Source organism: Pipistrellus hanaki (assembly GCF_964339955.1).
Source record: "Pipistrellus hanaki genome assembly, chromosome: 9".
Taxonomy (NCBI): domain Eukaryota; kingdom Metazoa; phylum Chordata; class Mammalia; order Chiroptera; family Vespertilionidae; genus Pipistrellus; species Pipistrellus hanaki.
This window is the reverse complement of record NC_140511.1, coordinates 52738009-52744079: the sequence shown is the minus strand read 5'-3', so window position 1 is coordinate 52744079 and position 6071 is coordinate 52738009. Positions and strand designations below refer to the sequence as shown.

Genomic DNA, 6071 nt, shown 5'->3' with positions numbered 1-6071 from the left:
ACAATGATGCTAGTGCAGGGACAGCGAGGAGAGCCCCAGGAGAGCAATGAGATGTTACATAGGAGGCGAACCCTGGCACCCAGCAATCCTAGCCTTAGTGTGTTTTCCTGAGAAAGTCCTGAATGAGTGCCCTGAATGAGGAGGCCTGTCATGGCGCTGGTTAGAGTGGAGTAAAGACAGACACAGAGTGGGTGGAGGGGTGGATAAACAAACTTATGTGCAATTGGCAGCAACCTCAAACTCTGTGTCCAGAACAACCTGCAAGACCTTAAAAACATAGTGCTGAATGAAAAATGTGAGAACAACACCAGCGATAGAACACAGGACAATGCCAGATATGCCCATCGAACATGTACACACCAACAGCAGGTTTACAAGGAAAGGAACACATTTCAGGGTGGGTATCAAATACATTAGAGGAGCTGCTGAGATAGACAAGAAATGGGATGAGGATTGTGTAGGCAGAATAATGCAACTCCCCTCTCCCCCAAGATGTCCATCTCTTAATCCCAGAACCTGCGGATCCGTTCCGTTACCTACTAAGGAGCAAGGGGAATTAAAAGAGCAGAGGGAATCACATTGGAACCCGCGGATAGAGAGGTCATCCTGGACCATCCAGGTGTTCCGTGTAACCACAAAGGTCCCTAAAAGTGGAAGAGGCGGGAGTGACAGTCAGAGGGAGATGGGACTCTTTAAGAGAGATGGCAGTGTAAGGTGGACTAGGCCTGAAGTTGCCGGCTGTGAAGGGAGAGAGAAGGGACCATGAGCCCAGGGAAGTGAGCAGTTTCTGGAAAAGGCAGGAAAATAGATTCTCTCCTAAACAGGTTTTCTTCAGAAGGCAAGGCACCTGCCATCACCTTCATCTTATCCCGGTGAGATCGGAGTTTGGTTGGTATTCAGAACTGTCAGATAATACATTTGTGTTGGTTTAGCCACTGAGCTTGTAGCAACTTGTTACAACAGCAATAGGAACCGAATCCAGGGATACAGAGGCCTGTGTGAACTGATATCAACACCAACTAGTGCTAGGGACCAAGGAGTCCCCATCACTCCATCCTCCTCATCCAAGGCCCAAAACAACAATGTTAAAATGGAGGGGAAAGAATAATAATTATTATTAATAATCTATAATAATAAAAACATAATATGCTAATTACACCAGACAGCCAAACGACCTTCTGGATATCCTTCTGGACTAAGCCGTGGCTGTGAGGGCCGAGCCCCTTGCATAAATTTCATGCATCAGGCCTCTAGTAATAATAATAACAAACCCTCAAAATATAACACCAGAGAAATATACCATAGAAAACTGCAAACCTGACAGTGAGCACTCATCATGTCCCAAAGACTGAAGTAGAATTTTATACGCATGACCTCATCTTTGGTTCCTGGGAGACAGGGTACTGGGACTGGCCAGTCAGACTCAATGATGAGGGAGGTTATTATTGTTCTCTGAAGCCTGTCTGTCCCTCCCCCTCCAGTAAATGTTACTGTCTGCCACCACCTGGCACGCTTCCTCACCTCCACCCCCCCATCTCTCTCCCCCCCTCCACCAGTCCCCTGGACCACACTCAGCATCAAGCCTGGCGCCTGGAGCACAGCAAATTGTGTGCCTGTGGAGCTGATCTCTGTTGATGCTTAAGGAAGCTCCCAACTGCCCACCACACCCCAGAGCTTTCACATCAGTAGGGCCATTCACAAAAGAGCCCTGGGACTTCTGCGAGCTATTTATTCTAAACAACTTAGAGCAAGCCTCAGGGCCCCAGTGGGATGTTGGCATGGCTAATTTCTGTGAGCTATTGATAAGAACCCACTCCAACCAGCTAGTTGTCAGCCTTGACTCCAAGAGCCTGGGAAATGTACTATTTGCAATTACTTGAAAAGAAACTAATTAGCTTTAAGGAGGAAACCATAGGTAGAAATGACTGAAATCAGCTGCTCTACTGTGCTTGGCAAAAAATTAAAAGGAGTAGGCGATCACACCTCATTTCGATGTCATTTGAAGGGAGAGTGGGAAGAGGGGCGAGCTTTGTGGGGCGGTGGGGGGGGGGGGCTGTTCTTGGTAGAAAGGGGCCTCGGAGCACAAGCGGTGCCAGCGGACCTGTTGGGCGGCAGAGAGGTCAGCGCAGGACCTTGAAGGCTATATTTGGATCTTGTTCCAGAACAGCAATGGAAAGTATTTGGAAGCGGGAGCAAGGATCAACTTGGGACTTCAGAAGTGCGTGTTAATCTTCAGCATAAGTGCTAGGTTCCTGCATGTAAATAAATACACGCTCTCCTTCGGAAGCGGCCATTCTGAGCCATTTCTCCAAACAGATTTTTAAAAATATATATTACAATGTCTCTGAGCCATGTACTCTGACGGGTATATAGCAGGGAGTGGTGAAATGAGAGGACGGCGCCCTGGCCACAGTCGGGAGGCCACCTTAAAGGTAAGAGGTGCTGGCAACAGGCAGGGGCAGAGGTGAGGGCCACAGCAACAGCATGAAGAGAGAAGGAATGTTTCCAGATATGCATCAGAGCAGTGACCAATATTCTCACACTTGACCGGGATAATAACAGTGGAACTGCACACTTGTTGAATGCTTACTATGTCCTATGTTTTCCATGGGTTAACTATCATCATTTCTACTTCGTTCTTCAGGATACGGAGATTTAACTACCTGCCCACCCTGCACAGGTAGTCAGTGGAAACAGGACTCCTCTGAGCTCAGAAGATGATCCTGGGGAAAGCATCTGCGGTAAGTAATTCATCTGGGAGGCGATTGCAGGAAACTAGCAAAGATGTGAAACGTAAAATAGGGGAAGGACAGAAGATCAAAGTTGAGTTATAAGTTATGGTGAGCAAGGAGCTAGGCCCTGCTGCGGAACTCCAAGAGATGGAGCCGAACATTTGCAGAGTGATTATCCCAGCGAAGGGACAAGGATGCTAGGGCATTTATTTGCAGAGTGATTATCCCAGCAAAGGGGCAAGGACGCTAGGTGTTTATTGATAGATTTCAGGGACATTAACTCCACCCTCCTGCTTGTCCCTAGCTCAGGCTAGTCGTGCTCCATGGCTGCTATTGAGAACCAAGGGAAATGGGCAGGGCACCAACAGCATCAGCTGCCCTGTGCCCTTTGCCTGGGCCAGTCCCAGCCTGTGCCTGCAACCTGGGAATCATGATAAAACTCTCCATTTTGTTCTCAAAGGTCGTCTGTATTGGATGATGTCCATGGCCCCTCCAGGAAGGGCAGGAACAGTTGCAAACCCTGACATTTGTGGCCCCAGAACCTATTCTCTCCACCTCCTTCCACTCCTCTGTAAGTTCCATTGTGCTTTCCTCATTGGACATGGGGGGCAGCCCTGGGTGAGATGCAGGCCCTGACCAGCCACACCTCTGCTCCCCAGAACATAGAGCATTTCTCCAGGTAGGTCCTGGACCACGGCACCTGCATTGCATGAGGTACTTTAATAAACACCCCTGTTCCTGTATCTCGTCCCTACCCTGCTGAACGTGAATCGCTGAGGCTTTGGCCTGATGATCCGCATTTTTAGCCCTCTTTCAGGGTGATCTGTACAGTAAAGTTGGAAAACTACAGGCCTCAAAAAGTAAGACAATGAATGTTAATATTTCAGCAAAGTAGCAGTGGGGGAGGGGGGTGGGAAGGAGATGCTGGGGGAAGCGGGGAGAAAGGGGGGATGAACCACAAGGATGAACCGCAGGGCCTCTGAGCTGGCTTGCCTGTTTCCAATCCCAACCCTGTCACTGATGGCTAAGAGTTTTCCAGCACATCACTCAACTTCTGTGTTCCTGGTTGAAAAAAGTAGGTGTTAATAATAGCATCTATTTTATCAGGCTGTTATGAAGATTAGACACGTTAATCCACGCAAAGCCCATTGAACGCTGCTGAGCACGTAGCAAACCCTCGAAATGTTAGTTAGCGTTATGGCTGACTTTTAGCATGATGCCAGGGATCTCCCTAGGCTGTGCTATTAATCCTCAGAACAACCACAGGAGGAAGGTATTATTAAGGATTTGGGACAAATAACTTATCTAAGGCTCGGAGGTTAACCAACCACCTAGGGAGTAGTGGGGGGAAGAGAAGGGTGCAGGATTTAATCCAGATCTGTTACATCTGCCTCCAAAGTCCTAGCTCTCTCCCTCACACCAAGCCGTCCTTGGCAGGCTCATTCCCCACCTCCACTGTGGCATCCTGGTTTCCACCCCAAGCCTGGGGGTCCACCAGGGACTTCTGGGCATGGAGAGGAGGGAGGCTGGCATATTGGCAGCATTTACCTGCTGCATTCAGCCTGCCTTGGCCGGCTGGAGCTGCTCTCTGGGATCTGGTTAGCAGCTAATGATCAGTGGGCTCTTGCTATAATGATCGGATTAGCAGCGCTTTAATCACTGTCTATTGTTTCAGCAGGGAGAGAATTTCACAGCTCATTGACTGCTCTGACTCCTAATCTACACGGAGGAAACAATGTTGCAGCTCATCAAAGGCAATCAGCTGCTAATTGAAAGGAAATGGAATTTTACAATTACAGGCCACCTTTCAGTGCTCAGGATTTCTAAGCACTTCTCCCCACCCTCCTTTGCCAGCTCAGCACTGGCAGGAGCATTTGACAAACCTGCTGGAGACTTCCCAGAGAGTTGCATTTAGGACCTGGCCCATCTCTCCCTAGCCCCAGAGCAGCCGAAAAGGGAAGCAAGCATCCTGGCCAATTCCTAGGCTGTCCTTCAAGGCTCAGTGCAGGGGAAAACAGGCCTGGGCCGGGTGTCTGCAGACCTGAGTGTCCTGTCTCTCCTTCCTCCTGCACCCTGTGACCGTGTGACCTTGGACATGTCCTCACTCCTCTCTGAGCCCCACTTTTCTTCTGTACAAAACCCAGATTTGATCATTTCCAAGATTTTATCAGCTCTGATGATTCTGTTTGCCCTGTTTTTGCTACTATCTCCATCCAGTGGAGAACATCTAAATTGACATCCTCTTTCTTGCCCAGATATGAATAATCTGCCTTTTCAAATGCTTCCAGAGGGGCTGTGTTAGGTCTCCCAAAGGATTTGTCCTGATGAGCTTTTAATGGGACAAAAAGCAAGTTTGGGAAATATCCTACTTAGCCTTCTGATCAGACATCTCTCTCCCTGTCCTGGATCCATTCACTCCCTTGGACGACCATCAGTCATGATTAATTTTAAGGACAGTCCCGTAGGTTTTTCTGGGTTCTGTCTTCTCCCAGTGCATTTCTGTGGCCAGAAAGAGCATTGCTGCTTTTGACCCTGTCTCAGAGCTCGGTTTCCAGCCAGCATTTCCTCTGAGAACAGGACAAACCAGCATCTGCTTTGAGCTCTGGTCTGTGTCACCCACAGTAACACTTGTTCTGCTCGGGAATGCGACCGAGGCCCATGTAACCCGCAGTGCCATTTTCTCCTGGTTCCCATGGTCTGTGGGCTTATCAAACAGACACTGGAACATCACCACTTCCCTCCAGACAGATGAGTTATGGCGAGTCTCAAAAAAGGCACAAAAAATATTTTTGGGTTGGCCAGCATTCCTTCTCGGTCCCATTTCCTTCTCTGGGTCAGAGCAACACTGTAGTAAAGTCTCAGAGTATTGGTCTAACCATGCTTAGAGAGATGGCCATAAACAAGGAAAAAAAGGAAGAAATGGCCACGCCCAGTGGCTCATTGGTTGAGGTCACAGTTGGATTCCTGGTTAGGGCACATGCCCGGATTGCAGGCTCAATCCCTAATAGGTGGTGTGTAGGAAGCAGCTGACCAATAATTCTCTCTCATCGTTGATGTATCTATCTCTCTCTCCCTCACTGTCTCCCTACCTCTCTGAAATCAATAAAAATATATTAAGAGAAAGCAGAAACAAGCTGGCTGTGCCTCCCCTTTTATGCTGAAGTCGGATGGAAGGAGGCCTAGGGCCGGTGATGTCTTTCTGGAACCCTGGCTCTGGGACGGCTGGGGAGAGAGGACAAAGTCTGGAGTCTGAGTTAAGACTGGGAGGAGGGGAGGAGAAGAAGTTTTGAAGTTCTGGTTGGGGACAGAAATAGGGTCACTCAGAAAGAGTCCAGCTAT

The 6071-nt window shown here is 48.7% G+C and overlaps 1 long non-coding RNA gene across 1 annotated transcript; it reads left to right on the top strand.

The window, feature by feature from the left end:
• Positions 1–2227: 2227 nt before the first annotated feature.
• Positions 2228–5859, top strand: LOC311627471. The gene is made up of 4 exons (XR_014795924.1): positions 2228–2432; positions 2645–2741; positions 3193–3303; positions 4411–5859. It is a non-coding gene; the product is annotated as an uncharacterized lncRNA (long non-coding RNA).
• The last annotated feature ends 212 nt before the right edge of the window (positions 5860–6071 follow it).